At 39.5% G+C, this 24185-nt stretch overlaps 1 long non-coding RNA gene across 2 annotated transcripts in view; it reads left to right on the top strand.

The window, feature by feature from the left end:
- The window catches only part of LOC141277505 (uncharacterized), a 39088-nt gene that overhangs the window by 9661 nt on the left and 5242 nt on the right, over nucleotides 1-24185 (top strand). The window contains exons 3-5 of one of the 2 annotated variants that reach the window (XR_012328992.1): nucleotides 10977-11126; nucleotides 12950-13149; nucleotides 14500-15178. This is a non-coding gene — a long non-coding RNA (uncharacterized lncRNA). Of the gene's footprint in view, nucleotides 1-10976; nucleotides 11127-12949; nucleotides 13150-14499; nucleotides 15179-24185 lie in introns of those variants that run through there. The other variant, XR_012328991.1, reaches the window with a different exon arrangement.

Below are 24185 nucleotides of genomic sequence, written 5' to 3'. Positions count from 1 at the left end.
GGCATAAGCTTAGCTCACTAAGTGTATCTGATGTGAGATTATTAGGGATAATTTATATATATATAATTTATTCTGGATACAGGCTTTGGACTTAGATTCCCTGGGTCAAACTATTGGTTTTGTCAGTCACAGCTGTGTGAGCTTTGGCAAATTACTTTTCCATTCTCCAGTTTCTTCATCTGATAAAATGTGAACAGTAGTACACATACTTCATAAGGTTCATAAAGATTTGTGACTTAATAATTCAAAGCACTTAGAATAGTGCCCACTTCATAGTAAGAATTCAATACATTTAGCCATATTGATAGTGATAACAGTAGTAATGTGCAAGAGAGTATATTGAAAGTTTTGATGATGCAATAAAACCAACTTCCAATAGCAAAAAAAATTAATAAAGCCATTGGTGAAAATATTCTCAATGTGTAACACTGAAAAAGAGCTAGAATCCTAAGAATATTTTTAAAAGCCCTTTCAAATCAATAAGGAAAAATATTCAGAGTGGAAAACGGGGGTAGAACATGAGAAGATAGTCTACAATTTTAGAAATACAATAGTCACTAAGTATATGAGATGTGTTTAGTTGCATTAGCAATAAAATAGTGCCAGTTTAACCAAATATGAAATGCACTCTTCGGCTGTTATATTTTGCAAATATTAATAATAACTACTGTTGGGGAAAGTGCAAGGAAAGGGGACTCTCGGCTGATGGAACCATAAGTTAACACAACCCATTTGAAAACCATATTTCTTAGGACTTTTCCATTAAAATAAATATCAATGTATACAAATATTTATCTACAAGCAAGTTCTGTAGAGAATCTTACAAGATTCTTAAGTAAATGATGTACTTAAGAAATAAAGTGAAATGAATATTTATTGACAGAAGGATGCACACAATTGTTCAACATCCCACTTTGAGGACCAAAACACTCACTGCCCCAGATGTTTCAGGAATGCTTTTTGGCCACTTATGGCTCACAGCTGTGACCCCCCCAGGAACTGTCCTCAGCTGAAGGGAACTGGCTCCCTAAGGTCACACACCCTGCTGGGAGCAGCCAGCATCCTCTGACTCATCAGTTTAGGCACACAAAGGTCCAGCTCCCTGTTTCAATTCTGAGCCACTCTGTTGGGGAATCCCAACTCGAGCTCCTGGGATTGTCTGAAACCTTTTACAAGACTGCATTATACTTTAACTTCTCCCTATTGCCTATGCTGGTTCCTTTACTTCCTTACAGGTACTGTTCTTAATAGCCCAATAAACTTCCTGCAGACAAATCTTCGTCTCAAAATCTGTTTTCCAGGAAAACAACCTAAGACAGTAGGTGCCAGAGGGGACTGGAGAGGAAACCAGTGGTGTGCAGGTACATGTTAAAACACTGGCTCTCTGGGAAAAAATACGCCATGATTTGTGGTTCTCGCCAATTTCCATGGTGTAAATACACCCACCTTGGAAGATCTGACTGAATGCAGAGTTGGGAAAAGATGTGTCCAATCACTTCTTGTGCTGTGGTGTAACTAGCTCCGCACTCTAGTAGACGGAGCAGACTCTAACATGAGATTTGGTACTCGATTACTCCTACCAACTGGTTGTAGGCAATGAGTACTCCATCCAGTTAGTAGGTGGAGTGCTAATCGCCTGTTGCGGCATTTCAGTTGTTAAGACTTTCATTCCTGGTGAACTGTGATGGGATGTGGGTGGAAAGGAATGCTCTGGGACACATAGCAGTGCAATACCACAGGTGTTTGGAAGACTGGAAGGTGATATAAGAACAGTGGAATCGGATGGCTTCTCGTGAGTACCATGGATGAACTAGAGAAAGGAAATAAAAGACTGAAGGGAATTAATCACCAATTGGAATGGAAGTGTGAAAGTCAGAGGGTCTCTTTGGCTGCAGATAAAGAGACCTTCACCTCCTGCATCCACAGAGCAGTAAAAAGCAGACAATTACAAGCCCAAGGATTTAACTGTGTTATGACTATTTGTTGGTGACTTTTGAGTTTCTCATGCCAGAGGTGAGCGGGAAGAAGAGTCACCATCCCGGCTCCGGCGATGGACCCTGTCCATCAGGAGGAGTTAAGGCTACTGTCATGCCATGTGGGCAGAAAAGACTGTCTGTGATACCTAGGTCATCTGCTAGGGCATCTTTGACAGTCATTCCCTTGCTCACTCTTGTTTATAAATGGACACGTGCTGTAGTCACAACCTGAGAAAGGAACCCCACCTAAGACGTGAGTTAAGAAAACATATTAAATTTTCTGGGATCGGAAGCAGAACCCCTGAGGTTCCTCTGGACTCAGCTGGCGTGGCAGGAGGCGAGCGGTGAAGTGGCTGTTACAGTGTGGGGCAGATAGGGTGGAATGGGACATAAATTCCACGTCCTCGTTCACTGAAAATCCAGGGTCAGGTGTGGCCATCAAGGTGACTTAATCTAGATCATGGTTTCTCCATCTTGTCACGATTGAAACGTTTTGCTTCCCGGAGCACTCCCTCACTTGTGACAACTGATAATGTCTCCACACGTTGCCAGATGTTCCTTGGGGGACAAAATCACCTCCAGTATGTGTAGGAAAGCTTGAGAGCACAGAGGACAGATCAGTAAACTTTATTTTAATATATCAAGAAAGGCTTCAGACAGCAGGTAATGTTGATGCTATATTAAGGGCTGTGTACACAATCAGCATATTTGGGGGAAGAATCCACAGTGAGCCTTTATTAAAAGAAACTTGGAAATGCTGTTTATTAAGCAAATTAAGTCATTAGGGGGACAGTTTCTAAGTGAGTTACTATGTAAACTGAGGTAGATTTGTAGCATGTCAACATCACCAAAACACCATCATTGCATCTCTTTGTATCTAGAATGAAAGAACCCTACATCTTGATTAAATTACCCCTTTTAGTGACCCTGAAATGTCCAACTACTGCAAAAACGGGCACAAATCAATTAACACAAAGATGTCATAGAGTAGAATTTTCCTCACAATTGGATTTATGACTGCAAACAGAGGGTGAAAAAGCATGAGAATGACCCTGTTCATAGTTGAAACCATATAGTCCAAAGCATATACAATCCTCACCAAATGTTAGATTCTAAGTCATAGTTTTAGAAAACATTTGCGCTATTTTAATATTGTCCCTTCCCCTCACCCGTCCTTAGTCTCCTCTTCAGTATGCGTGTTTATGCCTAGCGTATTACATACCAAAATTGATGCTGAACGCAAGACCATGCTTATATAAAGTCAAAATCATGATAGTTAGAAACACCTACCTGATTGATTGTATAGCTATTTTTCATTCAGAATCTTGGCCTCAAGTAAATATTACACAAAAAGTGACTTTTAGACAGAGTACGCCTTTTCGGACTTCTTATACTAAATACCAGAGCCTCTGCAATGAACTGCTCTTCTCACCACTCAGAGCATTTGTATTCTGTGGCCAGTTCTCATTTAGTTTTTCGCATCTATTGTTTTTATGGGGTGATAACCTCCTAAGTGAAAATAACATGGATGAAAATTATTTCCTCATCTGGGATGCGAGTTGTTCTTTTCGGGCCTCAGTGGTCTGCTCAGCATCTGTATTCCCTGAAGGCAGTTTTCTGGATGGTTTTCACCTTGATAACTGGGTTGGTGAGGTCAGATGAAAATGATATTCACAAACTGAACAAACTGTGGGAAAAGTCATTCGGTTCAGGCTGATGATGCAAAGGCATTTCTCATGTTATATGGTTTCCTCTTTCCCATCAAAAATATGAGAGAGCATTATCATTTTGGAGTCGTCTGCCAACAATGTTCTGTTCTTAAGTAAATTTTAGGTAACTGGAAATACACTGACATATGGGATTACTATTTATGTTAACATGCCTTTAATCACAAGAATACTCTTTAAGAGTATTTTCTATGTGTAGGTTCCCTATAGTAGTTCCTCATGAAAGTCCTCCAATGGTAGTTTCAACTTGAGGCTAATGGCGTTTTGTAAAATCACTGATAATGTGAATTTTTTCACTTATGCCTTTGAGACAGCACTGTTTAAAAATTGCACCAGAAGACTTTGCTTCTGGGAAGAAGGAGTAGACATACTTTTCCCTCTAAGGACAACTAAAAACCACAACCGTTATATACATAACAAACTCTAAAAGTGAAGAGAAGAAAGAGGACTAGCTGGGAAACTCGGGACCCAAGGATTAAAACAGGGGTGCATTCCCCTGTTTTTCTTTTGCCCTCATATATCCCAGACTTAGAGATGAAGAAGTTGGTGATCCAGACCCACCAACAGGTGCAGACAAAAAAAGCCCCAACAAAAACCTCCTCGCTCTAGTCAAAAGACAGGGAGAGGGCACTTTAGAAAGAAAAGTTTTAGACAATAGCCACTCTACTGCAGTCAAAAACCACAGAAAGTATTGTGGCCTCACTCCCACCCCACCCATGTCAGTAAATGGTGAGTGAGTAGCCTAGACCTCCACTCCCGTCAGACTGTAAAGAGGGACCCCAACCCACCTGCCAAGGTGATGTCAGAGAAGGTCAAGTTAGGAGCTGGAACTTTCATCTCTGCCAGGTGGTAGTGTTGCACCCCTTCCCCACTTAGTGTAGGGGAAGAAGTTTGAGGATCCAGGGATTCCAATCCCATCAGTCAGTAATGACGTATCCCTCCCACTTCCTGCTGAAGTTTTGTCAGTGGATTTTCACCCCAGCCTGGTGGCCATGAGACCTATGCTGTGGTGTCAGAGGAAGACAAGTGGGGAGCAGTAACAAAGGAATTCCCACCCCTCCCATCCAGAGTGGTGTCAGTGGAGACCCAGAGGGAAGATAGAAGTCCCACCAACCCAAGAGTAAAAAGCAACCTCCCTCCTCCCTTCTCCTTATTGCCCCTGTCGTCAACAAAAGCCAAGTAGATTTCTACCCCAACCTGGCTACAAGTAACAAGGCAGCAATCCCCACTTCCCCAAAACAGCTAACATAGAAGATTTAAATAAGATCCAGAGTCTCATAACTTAATACACAAATCATTCAGGTTTTGACTGAAAATCACTTCTCATACCAAGATCCAGGAAAACTACAATTTGAATTAAAATAAAAAACAGTAAATAGACTCTACCACCAAGACAGCAGAGATGTTAGAATAATCTGACAAACATTTTAATGCAGCCACCATAGAAATGCTTCAGTGAATAACTATGAACACGTTTGAAATAAATGAAAAACCCTCACCACAAAATACAAAGTATCAACAAATAGAAGATATGAAGAAAAACCAAATAGAAATTTTGGAACTGAATGTATTAAAAGTGAAATAAAGGGTCCAGCAGATAGGATTAAGAGCAGAATAGAGAAGAGGAAAAATCAGTGAACTGGAAAACAGAACAAGAGAAATTAGCCAATCTGAAAATCAGAGAGAAAATAGACTTGGAAAAAGACGAATGGTGGCTAAGGGATCCTTGAGAGTACAACAAAATATCTAATATTTGTGTTGTAGAAGTCTTAGAAGGACAGGAGAAAGAGGATGGGGCTGAAAAGTACTTGAACAAATAATAGTTGAAAGCATTTAATATATAGCAAAAGATACAAATAATAACTTGGATGGGATTACACTACCCAATTTCAAGATGCACTATATAGTTATAGTAATCAAGACTGTGTTGAATTGGTGGAATCACAGATACAAAGATCAATGGAACAGAAGAGCAATCCCAGAAATAAATCCAAACAAATAAGCCCAAATGACTTCTGACAAAGTTACAAAAGCAATTCAATAGAGGACGGATAGACTTCTTGACAGATGTGCTGGAGCAATAGGAAAAAAATGAACCTCTATCCAAACCTCATACTCTGTACAAAATTAACTCAAAATGAAACAAGGATTTAATGTAAAAGATAAAACTATACAACTTTTTAGAAAGAATGGAGAAAGTCTTTGGGAATCTAGCACTAAGCAAAGAATTCTTAGATTTGGTTCCCAAACACAGTTTCAGTAGTCACACCACATATACATATGCCTAAAGTCACTATTACGCATAAATCAAGTCCAAAAATATTTATATTTTTTTCCTCAAAGAAAAAAAAAAAGAAGGAAAAAAGCATATTAAGTAAAAGCCACACAAGATGAAACAGAACAAAATGGCTTAGATGAGAAATGCATTTCCTCCTGAATCATCAGCATGTCTCCAGAGTTTACGTGAAGCCTTTCCTTATAAGGTCGCCACGTACAGAATTTTATGTTGTGGCTTCTCAAGCTGTTGTGGAACATCTAACAGGTTATGATACACTATTTGCTCAGTATTCAATGCAAGATTTTCTCATGGACGCTGACAGAGTAGCAATTTCAGAACGTATTCAGCTGTTTTAATGCAACCACAGAGAAAATGATTATCTTACACTTGTGTGTCTTTGGAGATCTCTTATTAATCAGTAATTGCAGTTATATTAAATATATTATAGAAGAAAATAATATTTAGTTCCTTAAGTAAGTTGCCCTCTACCCCCTGCCTCTCTCTCTGTCTTTTCACAAAATAAGAAGTCATTCCAGTAACAGTGAGATGGGATGTAGAGAAAAAGAGATGAGTTGGGTGGTATTTTTTTACACAAAAGTACATCATTAAATTAGTTCTCCATTTTTTTCACCACTGACATTTTTCAGCCCTCTTTATGAAAATGAATTGTAGAAGCGTATCATATATATTGACCAGGTTTCTGGGAAGTTGGGAACTTGAGGTTTTTTCCCATCTACTCTGCTCCAGTTGAATCGAAGATTCCTTTATGCTCTACAGAAATCAGTGTGAGTTTGAAATCTACTTGTCATCCTCACTTATTATATTTTTTCTTGGCCCTTTATAAATAATATCAGGGAAGTCCACAGAGCTAACAAAATGTCTAAAATTTGGCCTCACAATTTTGCCTAGCAAAAATATTATCACACTGTTGCTTTAGTTACTTTATTTCTCATCCTGAAAGTTGATTTGGGGGTGAAGGCACACTCTTTCTGTTTCACATTCACACACTTAACCAAACTTATACCCCTCTCAAGCCTTGTTTTCTTAGACATATGGAGTTATATAGAAATATATATGAAATACGTGCAAAAGATTCCCCAAGTGTTACTCTGGTGCAGCCTACTGAGACACTGACAGATTTCAGGCTCTTGTACCTTCTTGTACACGTTCTATTAGCAGAGAAATCCATTTTCAAAAGATTGACATAGCATTAGGGAAAGGCTTCTAACTTGCAAAATATCTCAAAAGTGGTATTTTGATCTTAGACCTGTTGAATTTTTATTTAAAAGAAGACAGATTTGTGAACTGCTGCCTTGGCGCACATGAAGAACAAATTAATCTAGTATCTCTTACGTTTAAGTAACTCCCTGAGGCCACACAGTATCCTGGAAGGAAAACAGAAAAGGATCAGGGAAGCTGTTTTAGCCTCTCGCACTTGCCTGAGACTGTTAGGCATTAAGTAAACCTTTGTGTTTCAATTTCCTTATCTTGTAAACTTGCAATATATGCTCTGCTAGTCTCCTACGGATGTGAAATATATCAGCGTTTACATAGTTGGCACTGTTCCGAGTACTTTACACGGGTGGCAGAGTGAAATTATAAAGGCTTCCTGTGTTCTTCAGCTGTAGCACACCCAGCTATCTCTATCCTTCCCCATCTCCTTCTCAAATTCAGGGAGCAGTGGGGAAATGGTGATTTATATTACTGCCCTCAGGTAGAGATTCTTGCAGTAGTGATACAAGCAATCTGATGAGCTTTTTTGGTGGTTGTTGTTTTCAATAGACTTTGGAACCTCAAGGCAGAGTACATGTCATTGAGAAAAGGCCTTTTTGGAGTTTTAATCTCTATCCATTGAATAGCAAGAGCCGAGGTTTCCTATCTAAACAATAAGCAAAGAATATGCAGTAGGAGCTGGGTTTTCTCCCCTCAACCACCTAGATCATATTTAAGATTCCATGGGCTGGAAAAGGAGGAAAAACTGGAGAGAGAAGAGGAACCCAGGGGGTGTATCTGTGTAGGGACCAGGTATTCCCCTACTCCATCTCCAGAGTAGCCTTTGGAGGTTGAGCCTCGAGTTGAGAAAATGTGGCACAGAGGCATGCTTTCAGCTTCCTCGAGAAAGTGAGCAAGCAGGGGGTGGGGTTTTCCTGATGTGTGCCCACCTGTCACAGTAGCAGAAGTGTAGAAATGGCAGCAAGACTTCTTGAGACAGAAAAGCCTGGATAAGATTCATTTGCCTCTGGAGGTTTGAAAACCATCTCTGTGTTTCTCCAAGTCCCCCAAAAGGCTAGGGGTGGTTGGAAATGAGGTCCCTCAGGGTCAAGTAAAGGAAGATGTAGGTCACACAGACCAACGGAGAATCCAGGAAGGCAGGCATCTCAGCATGTGCTGGTGTTCCTGGCTGACTACATCCGAGGACTGTAAAGCGCAGTAACTCACAGAGGGTTCCGTGTGAACAGACGTCAGTATCCAGCTATAGGTGCTCTCTCCCAAAGCCAAGGTATCATGTCACAGCTAAGAGGCTATCTGGTTGAATGGAAATCTGGGATGAGGGTTCTTCCGTAGCTGGCCAATGTTTATTTCTTTTTGTCATCAGACACATATTGCCTCAAAAGAGATGAAATTATAGAAAAATATTACAATTTTTCGCATGACTGAATAAATGAAATGAAAGACATGGAGGAACCATGAACGCTTATTACTAAGTGAAGGAAGCCAATCTGGAAAGGCTACATACTGTAGGATTCCAACTCTATGACAATCTGGAAAATGCAACACTATGGAGACAGAAGATCAGTGGTTGCCAGGGGTTGGAAGGAAGTGGGGGCGGAAGATGGATGTCTGCAAAACACAGAGCATTTTTAGGGCAGTGAAAATACTCTGTATGATACTGTTATGATGGATACATGTCATTTTGCATATTTCCAAACACAGAATGTATAATATCGAGAGTGGAGTCTACGATAATCTGTGGACCCTGGGTGATGATGATGTGTCAGTAGGTTTATCAGTTGTAACAAATGGACCATCTTGTGGGGAGACTGGGCATGTAGGAGGCAGGGCGTTTGGGAAATCTCTGTACCTTCCTGTCCGCTTTGCTGTGATCCTAAAAATGCTCTAAAAATATAGTCTTAATGAAAAAAAGGTGACTTGTGTTATTTCTGGAATATGGTCTTTCTTTACTATCTTCACAGGAGACCATTTCCTAGAAAATAAACAAGCGTAATACTAATTTAAGGGAAATATTAACGTGATTTTCTGGTGATGAAATATAAGGATATGCAGAGATTTCTGGAATACCTTAGATAGAAGAGCACAGTGCATTTTATATTCATTCTTCCTAAAAGCTAAGCTCTGAATAAAAATTTCAATTAAGAAAAATAAGTCTATGCAGAATTAAAGTGAAGAATTCTGAATGAAACTAAAGTGAATATGTCAATTTCTTAGTGAGCCTAATGTTAAAAAAAAACTGACTAAAATAGATTAAAGATAAGAATAGATTTTCCTGATCTGTTGAGAATCCATTTCATAACTTCCATAGTAACTGAGAAAACTATTAAAACATTTAACTCAGTCTCAGTATTTTAAATGTATTAATTACTGTATCATAACATTGGGAATAATTTCATTATTTTTGTTATATATGTGGCTATTTTTCTTAAATTATTAATGTTTTATATTATCTAGCAATGTTAATGTGGAAACCTAGACAAAGCAAAGAGTGTGAATTAATACCTACAGTCTTGTTATAATTGTTACGGTTCCTTGAATGAATCTACATTTTTCGTCCCTTTCCTCCAGTACAATGGTTTCCATAAGATTGAAATAGAAGAGTGCTAGGAGCAGAGAATGAGGAAGGAATTTGGTCGAGGGAATTGGTAAATGAAAGCCGAAGAGTAAAAGAAAAAGGAAGATTTATGTTCTCTATTCAAGGTGAACATAACCGCTACCTGCATACAGTCATCTCCAGTTTGGTATATCCTGGGGCCATCCTTGCAAACACCATGTGGTTTGTCACCTCTAGATCCCCTTGCAATGGAGAAGTTATTTTTATTCTCCAGCTGAGCTAGAAACCGCACAGTGCTGGCATGCAAAAAGGGTTTTAAGTAATTTAATCATGCATGTGCACAATTGTTGCTCTCCAATAAGCTAGTGGCAAGGACACACCAGATGTTTCTAACTGGCTCCTGCTTTGTGAATGCACATTTAAAAATCAAAGCCAGTTACCTGAACTGTGAAGCAGAGACCATGAATTCCCAGATTCAGTTTCACGTCCAAGGGATTCCCACATCCCTCTTTAACGTGGATCCATCCACTGCTCAGGTTTGAAACGCACTAGTCGGTGCCCGTTCAGAGATTTTTTTCCATGCAGTCAAAATCCTGGCTTTGCGGCTTCCCTGGTGGCGCAGTGGTTGGGAGTCCGCCTGCCGATGCAGGGGGCGCGGGTTCGTGCCCCGGTCCGGGAGGATCCCGCGTGCCGCGGAGCGGCTGGGCCCATGAGCCGTGGCCACTGAGCCTGCGCGTCTGGAGCCTGTGCTCCGCGGCGGGTGAGGCCACGGCAGTGAGAGGCCCGCGTGCCGAAAAAAGGAAAAAAAAAAAAAGAAAAAAAAAAAATCCTGGCTTTGATGTGTTGCCCCCATTGTTTTGGTCATATGGATCCTTTTGAAGATCTTATCAGAATTTGTTCTGTTTTAGAGAAGGTTCTCTCTCTTGAGCTATCTTCCTTTTTAGAGTCTTTTCTGATACAATTTATTTTAACAAATATTTGAATATTTGTATTATTTACATAAGTATGCTATTATTTGCTAATTATTAATATTATTCATTATAAATTAATTATGTAATAGTACCATGATTAAGAAAATCATTTATTAACTATTAAATACATTGTTTAGGTGACAAATTTTCTTATCTGTTTTTTGTATACAAAACAAAATGTTATATAAAATTTAATTAAGTCACTAAACATCTCTGAATTTGTTTTTATTCCAACAGTTGTAAATAGACAAAAGTTGCAAAGCTACCGTATATTACTGATTGTACATCGATCTCTGTGACTGCGTGTCACACTCTGTGCTGGTTGCTGCCGGGAACACAAAGGTGAAGGATACACAGAGAAGTAGTCAAGGAATGAGGTGTGAAAAGGTAATATTAGCATATCTATCGTGTGGTTGCTGGTGAAAATATAGCTTATGAGATACTATGTACAGCGTGATACCATTTTCAAAGTATGTACTACAACAAAGTTTAAAGCCTGTCAAGGATGTTTTATCAAAATGTTAACTATGAGTATCCCTTGATGATAGAATTAGAGTGAATTGAATTCCTATGTTCATGTATTTTCCGAATGTTTTAGAATGCAGTTACATTCTTTTTATAATCTGGTTTGATTTGAAAATCATTTTTGAGAAGCTGTGGCATTACTAGGAAGGGTAAGGTATCAATCAGGTGGGCAGGAACGAGGCGGCTCTCCCCAAACAGGAAAGGTAGTGGTGGGAAGAGTGAAGGGTCCAGTCCGAAGTTATCAAAATCTGGATAGTAGGGGGAAAATCCTCTGGGGGTTTTTGTGGCGCACTCTGAATGCTAAGGAAAGGATTCTGCTTCTGATTAGTAAGGCAGTATTGTAAAGTCTTAGGCAGGTAATAGATTCAGAGTGGTGTTTCAGGAATATTAGTGTATTTGTGGTGCTTAATTTGAAATACAGTGAAAAATGGGGGAGAGGAGACTGGATAAAATAATGCTAAGTTATTTGTCCTTTACTCATAAGGATAAAAGAAATATTTAATTATGTACACAAACTAATTTGAGAGTCAAACCGGCTTTACTGAGGGTAAGGAAGAAAAATAATACAATATGTAACATCTGATCATACTGTATTTTTCCTGAATTAAAAACCTACCTGTTTCTCTGTAGATCTTGTGAAACAGCCTTACTTACAAAAGAGTTTCCACATTCTAGGTTTTCCTTACTAAAGTCTTTGTTATAATAGTCTTTGCTAGTTCATAAGAACTAGTAAAACTTCCATCTTAACTTTTTAATTGACAAAGTATTTCTGTGACTGGTACTTTGGATTACTAGTGATTTGGCAATTGAAATACAGCTCTCAGCCCAGCAGGAGTCTTATGTAGCTTGAGTTATTTTGTTGGAAGCATACCGGCCAAATGGAAAGGAACGAGCAAAGAATCAAAGAGAATTTAGACAAATTATCCAAATAGGAAAACAATTTGCATTTACCTCTTGAAAGCTAATTTAAAATTTTATCTTAATATGTGTGACTCCTCAATCATTTATTTATTAATAATCATAACTCTAATTTTTGAATTCACCTACATTTCCAAAAGTTAGAAAATTTCCAAAAATTTAAAAAACTTTAATTGGGAAATAAAATTTTAGAGTTCTCCCCAGTAATCCATTTCCAAAATCCTTTTAGCTTTTTTTTTTTCCTTTTGCAACTCCAATGATAGAAACCAGCTCTGTGCTTCCAGATTTCTGGAATAGTTGCAGATGAGTCACTATAAATGCCAGCCTTCCGCTCTGGTCTAGTATGATGATTTTGGTGGTAGTTTTTCATAGTTGGTGCTTTTGAATTCATTTACAGGAGAATTGCAGCTCTTTTCACTTTTGTCTTCTGGAGAAAATTACACTCAAGCAAGACATGTTTTTCTAAGCCTTTTTTTTTTTTTTCAGTATTGGTGAAAAAAAAACAACCAGAAACATCTGTTTTCCTTCACATCTCTGTGACTTTCCATGTCCATACCTCAGTTATTACCAACAACTGATTGTAAAGTGGATGATTTTTCTATAATGCTCTGTACAGAAAAATAGGAATAAATAGACTTACGAAGGTAATATTTCTGAACCCATAAGATATGCACTTTGGATTGGCAAGCAGTTCTCAGTTCTTCAACCAAACTGTGAACCTGGGTTAACTTGTTATTTGAATTTGGTTTGTTTTCATCTCATTTCAGCAAGCTGCCTCCATGAAGTTGAGGGTAGAAACCTTTGGAAGGGGTGAGAATGACGCTGAAGGTAGCATTATGGCGCATGGGTGTGTGTAAGACCTGGGGCTTGCTCTGCAGTAAGAGATGACTGTCCAGATCCCGCCATTAACTTATTCAATGATCCTGGAGGAGCTACTCAAATCTCGATTTTCATCCGCAACATGGAAGTAAGTACACTGACCTACATCATTGGAATTTTCTGAACAATGACAAATATAGGTATTAGTAACTTACTTTATAAATTAATAGAGAAAGATATGATTAATATAGGATCTACTCTCAAAAAAATAAGCTTGTTCTGAAATTAATAGAACATTTCCAGGGCTTATTGGCATCATCCTGAAATCAAATTTACCAGATGTTTATTAGTTTTTCATTTTACACTTGTCAAATGCTCCCACTAAATATACATTGATAGTAACTGGTGTAGCCCAACTCCATAAATAACTGGAATTATATTTAAATTTATTTTAATATTTAAAATTAAGTTTAAATATTCATTTGCCGGTGATTTACTGCTCTGCCTTCATTTGAGTGTTACACGCAGCAAAAGATGGACACATGATGGACGCTCATAGAAGAATACTGATAAAAGATGCTGAATACCTGAGGTGATGGGGGTGGACAGTATATTTATAGCTCACCTGTAAGGGCAGACAGAGCTTGGGGATTTCTTCTGAGTTCTCTCACCAGGTATCAATAAAAAGCTAAGGACGAGATACATTTTACACTTATTAGCTCACTTAATTCTCACACGAACCCTGTGGAATGTGTAGTGTTTCCTCCTTTTTTCCCCCAAATGCAGTGTGATAAAGGTATATATCTGACATGACAGAGTTGGTCAGAGTCAGAAGGGGAACTCAAAGTATGCTTTGTGACTCTGAAACTCAGACCCCGTTGACAGGCCACAGTGCTGAAGAGCTGCAACTGGCCATCTACACAGGGAGGGCTGAAAGTAAATTAGAGGATTTCTTTTTCCTCTTTTCAACAATGTGGTTCCACTGATGTTAGGATGACGAACCAGTTCACCTTAAAACAGGGAGGTGGTGAAGGTGGGCCTAATCTAGTCACACGAGCCTTTTGAAACCTTCTCCAGCTGGTTGCAGACTGAGTCAGAGCGAGTCTAAGCATGAGAGGGTCCTATGTGAGGCAGGGAGCCCTTGGAGGGACTGGCCTCTGCCAGCAGCGTGAGTGGGCTTAGAAGCAGGTCCTTCCCCTGGCCCGCACGGGGGTCCAGCCCAGCCCAGCATCGGGCATCCAGCCTTGTGAGATTCGGAGCAGAGGGCTCAGCGCCTCTGGACTTCCGGTCTGTGGAACGTAAGTTCATAAACGGGTCGTTTGAAGCTGCTCAGGCTCTGGTCACTTGCCCTGCGAAGACAGAGACCCACTGCGTTGAGCGAACGGTCCAGTTCCCATTGTTTACACTTGGTGACGCCTGCCCGTATTCCTCTTGACACAGTTCTCAACCATGAACCTGTTGCCTCCTTGGATAATTGCATCCATTTGTGATTGTTTAGGGTAAAGAGACTTGCTCGCCTGGAAGTCTTGTTCTCCCTTATTTGAGCAGGTTGTCGTGTGCCAAATCAGGATAATACATGGATTCTGTCACCTTTGAAAACGTTGTTTATGGGCTTCCCTGGTGGCGCAGTGGTTAAGAATCTGCCTGCCGATGCAGGGGACACGGGTTCGAGCCCTGTTCCGGGAAGACCCCACATGCCGCGGAGCAACTAAGCCCGTGCGCCACAACTACTGAGACTGCGTCCTGCAACTACTGAAGCTCAGGTGCCTAGAGCCCGTGCTCCACAACAAGAGAAGCCACCGCAATGAGAAGCCCGCGCACCGCAACGAAGAGTAGCCCCCGCGCGCAGCAAAGAAGAGTAGTCCCCGCTCGCAGCAACGAAGACCCAACGCAGCCAAATATAAATAAAAACAAAAGAAAGAAAAAAACACGTTGTTTATAAAGAGGATATAATTTGATCTAAAACCGAGTATTTCTCATATGCACGAATACTGAGCCACGTTTTCAACAAAGGATGCAAAGACCTACCCGGTGATAGCATGCTGCCTGCAAAAGGCATCCGTGTGTTTGTGAAGGAAGCAAGATATCACAGAAGAAGCGTCTGTGTGCTGTTAAGAATTAAGAATGCTTTGAATCCACTGGAATATCTGGCAACTTTGCTATAAAGTCTTGTTTTCATTAAAATGGTTTGGGCTGAAACTTTCTTTGATAATTTAAAATTCCTTTCCACTCTCCCTCCTCCCACCTCCAACCCCCTTGCTTAAAACATCACTGGTATTTTGGCAAATCAGGCAGACTTGAAAACAAACGACTTGCTTAACATTTTGTCAAGCATCTCTCTAATGACACAAAAACGTATTGATGGGCATGCTTCCCCCGTGCCGCTCTTGTGCATGTATTTGATTTTCCCGTATTAATCATGAGCTGTGTGTGGTGCACGGAGCACTAATGGCCCCATTATCCACGTCCAGGGCCTTTATATCCCACGAAAAGCCCAGCTGCTGACATTGTTCAGCACGTAAACGAGATCAGTTGTGGTATTAATGTTTGTTTACCTCTCCAGAGTTTCCTTAGTGACTTCTTCTTTTAATTGGTACACTTTGATCATCCTTGTTTTGGTTACTATGTAACAAACTATCCATATTAATTACCGTAAAACTGCGTAATTGCATTACGTTCACTGATTCTACTGGTCAGGAATTCAGATAGGGCCCAGCAGGGATGACTTGGGACTGCCAGAGAACTTCTGGGGCCTCTGCTGAGGCATTTTCAGATATCTGAGGGCTGGAGTCATCTGGAGAGTTCTTCACTCACATGTCTGGTATCTGGCCTGGGGTAACTCAAAGGCTGGACTCAGCTGGGACTGTTGTCGGGGACTTCTAACCATGGCCCCTCCATGTGGGTTAGGAGACCCATGGCACGGTGAGGAGTTTCTGTGGGAGAACACCCCAGAGGCAGTGTCCAAAGAATGAGAGTCTCAAATGACTGGGACCACAGAAGCAGCACGGGATTACTGACCCAGCCTAGAGGTCATACACCAGCACCTGCACTGTACGCAATTGACTGAACCTGCACAAGCTCACCCAGATTGAAGGGAAGAAGAATAGACTGCATTTCTTGATGGGAGAGTCGCAAAGCACGTTTCAGAAAAGTATTCTGTGTGGGATGCATTTGGTGGCCACCTTCAGGAAACAGAGTATGCCAAATTCACCCTTGGGCCACAAGAGTTCAAATCTCACAGGCTGCAAAATACAGTCACTCTCTTTTGAGATTCTAGAAGTCTCATTCTATTTTGGTTTCCAACTCAGGCTCAAGGTCCAGACTCTTGTCATCTAAATCAGGAGACATGTAGATAAGACACCTTGGATGCAATTCCTCAAGTATGGTTTCTTTCAATCGGATCTGAGAACAAAACAGCCAGGTTATCTGTCCCCAAAATAGCAATTATGTGATGGTCAGACTTAGGATAACCAAAATAGACTCTCCTATTCAAAAACAGAATCACTGTTCCATAGCAGTTCTGAAATCCAGCAGGACCATGTTACTGGTTCCCTGATGAAGGCTTAGACCTACAACCTGAGAGATGCTCTCTGAGGCTTTTGGATCCATCCTGGGCTCTTCATTCCTCTCCCAAAGACATTCTTCTTTTTCATAAGCTGTAGCTTATGTTTACAGCCGAGCAGATTTTTGTTTGTTTCTTTCTTTATTTTTGTTTTTATCCTGTATTTTGCCTACAGAAGTTCAGGGATTCAAAGACTCTTCATTTTGTACTATCTCTGTTCCTTTTAGTTTCAGTGAATACACTTCTTTAAGACATTTGTGGGTTTGTTATATTTCAACTTATGAACCTAATGCTTTAGAGGAAATCCATACTCACAAATCTCTTAGCGATAAGCCCATTTCTACATTGGCCACTTGTGCGACTTCTTTGGAATAACATCATTAAGATTTTTAAAACTCCTAATTTTTTCTTAGCAGAGGTAGACCCTGAAGAGCCTTAGAAAGCTGTTTGTCCATCTAAGTGTGTCTGCAGGTCATGAATGTAAATCTCTCTGAGGTCTTCATGGTCAGACATAAGGTTTCATCTTGACCGTGACGATGTTTTCCTGCCAGCACTCTGGGTTCAATATTTGAACCAAAGATCCTTTCTTATTTAAGATTTTTCTGTCTTGAATTGCTTTCCTAAGCCCTCTGTAGTTTTTCCTGAAAACAGAATATAGTTTGTTTTCCAGTTCATCTGTCTGCTCTAACCTTCTACCATAACCAGCTAGAGAAGCCACACGTACCCAGCTCCTCTCCTGAAACCCCCTTACCCAGCTTATTGAGTTCATTGGTGTTTTTTCTGATTTTCCCCAGGACTGAGGGCTTCCTTTCCTCTACTTTCCAATAACAATCTCCTTAGTCTCTTTCAGCCTTCATGGACTGTCTTTCTGTGGGCTACTGCTTTCCTAGGACTGCTAACGAATTACCACAAGCTGAGTGGTTTAAAACAACAGAGATTCATCTCTCACGGTTCTGGAGAACCAGTCTAAAATTAGTTTTACTGGACAAAATCAAGGTGTCGGTAGGGCAGAGTTCCCTCTGAAAACTCCAGTGGAGAATCCATTCTTTGCCTCTTCTAGCTTCTGTGGCTTGTGGCTGCATCACTCCAATCTCTGCCTCTGTTTTCACATGACCTTCTTCTCTATCTGTGTGTCACACCTCCCTCTGCCTCTCTCTAATAAGACACTGTGATGGCATTTAAGGCCCACCTGGATAAGTTATAATTGCCCCATCACAAGATCTTTAATCAAGTCTGCAAAGAACTTTAAATAAGGTTATATTCACAGGTTCCAGGAATGAGGATGTGGGTGTCTTTCAGTGGCAATATTTCACTTTACCACAGGCTTTTCAGACTTCTACATCACACATAGTCTAAAGACAAATTCTGCCTGGTTTAGGGTTTGTTTTGGCAGTTCTTCATTTCATGGCATCCAGTTCTATTTAATTTACTATTATTGCCTAAACATAGCACCTAGGACTTGGCACAAAAGAAATCTCAGGGCTTCCCTGGTGGCGCAATGGTTGAGAGTCCGCCTGCCGATGCAGGGGACACGGGTTCGTGCCCCGGTCCGGGAAGATCCCACATACCGCGGAGCGGCTGGGCCCGTGAGCCATGGCCGCTGAGCCTGCGCATCCGGAGCCTGTGCTCCGCAACGGGAGAGGCCACAACGGTGAGAGGCCCGCATACCGCAAAAAAAAAAAAAAAAAAAAAGATCATCATTCATAACACCAGGTGAAGAAAAACATGTGGAAGGCTGCCAGGTATAATGTTTTAAATTTACTGTTAAATACACTTGACTTCTGTTTGGAAAAGGGAAATGCATTGTAACCTGGAAAAACCACTTCATGGTTCAAAGAGGTCAGAGGTTACATTCCTGTTCCTTTATTATTTTTTATCCCGAGTAGCATAAGCTTTTCACACACATCACTCAGCTTGTAAGCAGACACATTATTTTGAAGTCTCCTAGGTCTGATAAGCTTCGAGCTGCCACTTAGGGGTTGATGTAAGAGAGTGCAGGTGCAAGAAACAGAAGACTTGGGAATTAAAAGTTTCAGAGAAAGTAAGCACGTTCATCTAGAGCATGCCCTGGGCACTACTAAAATCACTGGCAAGATACAAAATGAGAAAATACAGAAAGACCACTAGCACTTTCAAATTTAAAATGTTACTTTTAGGTTCTCTATTTGCAAGTGTTTGGCTCGACGTTTTTGTTTTTATTTACTTAGGGACAATCTTCTTTAAAAGTGAAAAAGTAATTATTTGAAACATCACAGTCCATAGTTTGAAATCTTTCAATCATACAAGTGTCTATCTTAGTTACAAAAAGAATGGCTTTTCTCAAGTTTATGGAATTATGTGATCCAAACTTGGTCATCTCTACATTGTAACTTACGCCATGAAATGAATGAATGCGTATTTATTCAATGTTTCCAATTGAAAATAACCATAATATAGAGAAAAATTGATACAAACTCTAAGAAAACTGAATGCTTTGGAAAGGCTCAGTCAAGGAGAGTCAGTAAAAAAAAGAAAAAAAAATGTGTCCAATTAGGTCTGGGAAAGCCAACTATCAATGTTTAGGGCAAATGTAACATAAGAATTTTTTTCAGATTGCTTTGCAAGTGACTTTAATTTCTCAATCCCTTTTAATGAAATAAGAACTGCTAAACAAACAAAGCATTGCAGTATTTGTATATAAAGTGAATATCCAACTCCAAAGACAAGGTCTTGTTTCTACAGCAAAGCCTAGTGAATCAGTATACATGCATATAAAAAATAAAATTATACTTAAATCATGATTATATTATACTTAATGATCCTTTTTAGATTAGATCCAACTTTTTAGATTAACCAACCACCAACTATGAGTTAAAATTATCTATGGTAAGACACTTCCATTCCAATAGATTTCAATCTTGAGGCACAAATTATACCACAAGCAGAGTCTAAAGACCCTTATTACTTTAATGTCTTTAATCTGAACAATAAAAACTATGCACCTCATGCGTTCCATACCTACTGCCAAAGTTAACGCCGAAGAGTGTGTATAATTTGACAAAAACATTTCCGTTGAGGTTCTGTTAACATTTTCATTCAGAGGGTGTCATTTCCCCCATTCCTTCTAACTTTCCTCCCACACAAATTATTTTTTACTTTAACGGAGAGGTTTTATATTTATGTCTAAAGGCCAATAACCCAAAATGCCATTAGAGAGGAAGAAGTAGTCTTATATATTTCTTAGGAGAAAAGGTGTTCACAAGGTTTCCTTGAGCTTTACCTGGTGGGTGGTGACAAGCTCTGGTATCAGTCCTGTAACCACCTGCGAGCGTCCCTCCCGTACAGAAGCGGTTAAGGCCGTCTCCAAGTTCAGGCATGCTCATCCTCGGCATGTCAAGAAGACACATTGTAAGATGTGACTTCTTCCAATAATTGTGTTCCATGAACATTAAGGTCTTAAGAGGCAGTGGGACTCGGGGATAAAATACCACCTGCCGTCTAGGAGTTCATCATTCCCCTCAACTTTGTAATAAAATTCTTATGAAGACCCTAAAGAATGACACATGATAGGTAGTGTCTGGGAAGAATTTACCCAAACTAGAGGGTTGAATAGTTAGATATTTTTTTTAAAAAAGCTGTCTTTTGCCTTCTGAAATAATGCAGTCAGGTGGAACTGAATAAAATAGAAAGTCATGCTGTAATTATCCCATAGTGTGACAGTTGGTTTGAGAGATCACCAAGGCCCTAGGCAGCTCTCCTCTTACGTCTTGATGGTAATTTCGAGGTGACTAGGCTAATATCCTCCCCTTTCTCCATCTTTATACATCTTTCTGAGATTATAATTTCCAGAATACTAGTCAGGGAAGTTGTGGGGTGATTGATAGTATGTCTTAGGAGATAGGATCCCTGTCATTTTCAGGAGCTAAGAAAATTAGGCAAAGGAAGAGAAAGGAGAGACACCTGTTGTATCTAAACTCTCAGAGCACTGATGAAAGAATCAAAAACAGGTGGATAAAAAAAGTCAGTGGCCTTAGAAGCAACCAAGAGTGCATAAGAAAAGAATATATAACGGATACATAGAATAAGAACACACATGCACACACACACACACACACACTTACTCACTCACTCCTCCCAAGGAAATAATTATTCAAAAATATCAGTAGGGCAATTGACTAAATAATTGGGGCAAAAGTTAAATTAAGCCACACACTAAAATAAGTTTCTGATGGTTTAAAAAGTTAACTTTTGTAAATGCTACCATTAAGGAACCATTTAGTTTTTTATAATAAGATTTTTTTCTAAGATGAAATAATTAACATTTATGTCATAGATTCTCTGCAATCTTACTTGTAAGTTTGTTTCCTCCTCTAGATAGTTTTACTTCCTTCTACCAGGTATTCTACTACCCTAGGAATTTTATATCCTAGGAACAAAGAATGTCCAGTGACATTAGCACTGAAGTTACAATTCTAAGGAGCATCTGAACGCGCTGACCAGGACAATCAAATGCCATTCTTGTAGAACCTCGGAAAGAAAAGAGGCTTGAAATCAGACTTGTCTGTAGTGAATTTCCTCTCTCTGAGAAGAAGCACAGATTTAGCTCCTATCCCAGCTCGTCTTATGGTGCCTTGTAGATATTCCTCTGTGTGACTAACAATACCATTTTCTCCATCATTTTCATAATCCTGAAATATCTTCTGACAACAGCAAAGGGAAGGAGGCTTAACATAAATGAAATGAAAAGAGCAGATAGAAAAAAATGGTTTGACTCCATAAAATTTTTGTACAGAGAGACAACATAAACTACATGACCAGGCCAACAGCAAACAAGGAAAAAAAAAATATGTGAACAAGCAGAAAAGTCAAAATTTAAATAGGGGACTTCCCTGGTGGTCCAGTGGTAAAGAATCCGCCTTCCAATGCAGTGGATGCGGGTTCGATCCCTGGTTGGGGAAATAAGATCCCACATGCCGCGGGGTAACTAAGCCTGTGAGCCACAACTACTGAGCTCGCATGCCTCAATGAGAGAGCCCGCTTGCCACAAACTACAGAGCCCCCATGCTCTGGAGCCCATGTGCCACAACTACAGAGCCCATGTGCCACAACTAGAGAGAGAAAGCACGCACGCCACCAATAGAGAGAAGGCCTTGCACGGCAATGACGACCTGACGCAGCCAAAAAAATAAAGAAAATTAAAAAAAAATTTAAATAGTATTACTGTTTTAAAAGTTCATACAATTTGATGAGTAGAGCAACCTGATACAAACTGACAAAGACTGAAGAGGACAGTCTTCACTGTCCTTCACTGTCACAGAGAAATGATTTGTTAACATAGGGAAGTATATTCTACCTCGCTATTGATCAAAAGAATTACAAATTAAAATAAGTTATCCTTTTAACCTAAAAATGAGCTGAGATTCTTTTAAAGATAATATTAGTTGAGTTGTGATGGAAATTTATTAAAGCTCTCAAAATGGTAGTGAGAGTTCCTAAGGCAATTTCCAGAAGGCAATATTGGGACTATGTATCAAGATCCCTAAAAGATTAATGCCTTTGACCCATAGGTTCTACAAATAGGAGGCAGCCTAAGGAAATAGAGCTATGACAAAAAATGCATAAAGAATTGCAGATAATGATTGTAATGGTAAGAATGAAAATTATAAGGAAATTAATGTTCAAATGTAATAGAATCATGAAAGAAATTTTTGTTCAGCTGTGCTGTTATGCAGTCATACAAATTTGAAATATTGTAAAAGAAAAAAGTATACACAAAAATTAAGCACTAAATCCATGAAACAAATGTTTAAATCTTATGATCCCAGTTTTGTATATTCATGAAAATAGTCCTAAAAATATACACAGTGTACCATAATAATTATGTTTGGACAGTATAACAGGCCACCTAAATTGTGTTATAGATAGACATAATAGCTTATAATAGATATTTTTACGTGAATTTTTATTTCATATTATCTGTAGTCTTGTGTCTTCCATCCTGCAACATAAAATTTGCTCCTCAAAATCCAGAATTGTGATTTTTTTTCTCTGATCCTTCCTCACCCACCTTGCACCTACCTAAAGCAAGCGCAGATTCTAAAAGGAAAGATCTTGTGGAATCTGACTAATGGAATTGACCTTTCTGCAAAGGAGTAAACAAATATTGGGAAAATGAAGTAGATTATCACCTTATGATATGCCTAACTCCAAAACATATACACACACAATGAATGATATTGAATAAATGTTTACTGAGCACACGTTATATGCAAAATCTATGGTCTTCACATACACTGTTGCATTGAATCTGAACAGCAACACTGATATCAATGTGGATTAAGGAACTGCGGCTTAGTGAGGTCAAGTGGTCTTACAGCTTTTGAGGACAGTAAAGATGCAAACTACTAGACCAAATGAACTTCCATTAGGATGGTTGATTTTGATCAATCTATTATTTTTTGTATTTTATGTTGATAAAATGAGATATGTACAACTTTACTTGGTAATTACTTAAATATAGTTTTGAAATACTGTTATCCCTACATGTAGGAATTTTTCCAAAATGATAAGATTTCTTAGAATTTTGGGTATCCAGCCACTTCAAACTTGGAAATATAATCTGCAAGGTTTTGTGGCTGCCGGATTGAAATTCACATGGATGAGTGTTTTATTTCAGGACCAGCTGAGTTCCCTGATGTGTGCAGAGTGAGTCATTAGAGAAGAGCTTCATATGGCTACAGTAAAATAAAAGTATCACCTGAAAGTTGAATCTTCTTTCTTTAAACGGCTTTATTGGAGTATAATTGCTTTACAAAGGTGTGTTAGTTTCAGCTTTATAACAAAGTGAATCAGCTATACGTATACCTATATCCCCATATCTCCTCCCTCTTGCATCTCCCTCCCACCCTCCCTATCCCAACCCTCTAGGTGGTCACAAAGCACCGAGCTGATCCCCCGCTGCTATGCGTCTGCTTCCCACTAGCTATCTGTTTTACATTTGGGAGTGTATATACGTCCATGCCACTCTCTCACTTCGTCCCAGCTTACCCTTCCTCCTCCCCATATCCTCAAGTCCATTCTCTACATCTGTGTCTTTATTCCTGTCCTGCCTCTAGGTTCTTCAGAACCATTTTTTAACATTCCATATATATCTGTTAGCATACGGTGTTTGTTTTTCTCTTTCTGACTTACTTTACTCTGTATGACAGACTCTAGGTCCATCCACCTCACTACAAATAACTCAATTTCGTTTCTTTTTTTCTCAGCTTTATTGAGATATAATTGACATATAACTTTGTGTAAGTTTCAGATGTACAACATTTGATTTGATATCCTTATGTATTTTTTTGAACATCTTTATTGGAATTTAATTGCTTTACAATGGTATGTTAGTTTCTGCTTTAAAACAAAGTGAACAATCTATACATATACCTACATCCCCATATCTCCTCCCTCTTGTGTCTCCCTCCCACCCTCCCTATCCCACTCTTCTAGGTGGTCACAAAGCACCGAGCTGATCTCCCTGTGCTATGTGGCTGCTTCCCACTAGCTACCTATCTTATATTTGGTAGTGTATATATGTCCATGCCACTCTCTCACTTTGTCCCAGCTTACCCTTCCCGCTCCCCGTGTCCTCAAGTGCA

The sequence above is a fragment of the Tursiops truncatus genome, chromosome 21, assembly GCF_011762595.2.
Source record: "Tursiops truncatus isolate mTurTru1 chromosome 21, mTurTru1.mat.Y, whole genome shotgun sequence".
Classification (NCBI taxonomy): Eukaryota; Metazoa; Chordata; class Mammalia; order Artiodactyla; family Delphinidae; genus Tursiops; species Tursiops truncatus.
Note: the sequence above shows the minus strand (reverse complement) of the source record. Positions and strands in the feature narration are given on the sequence as shown.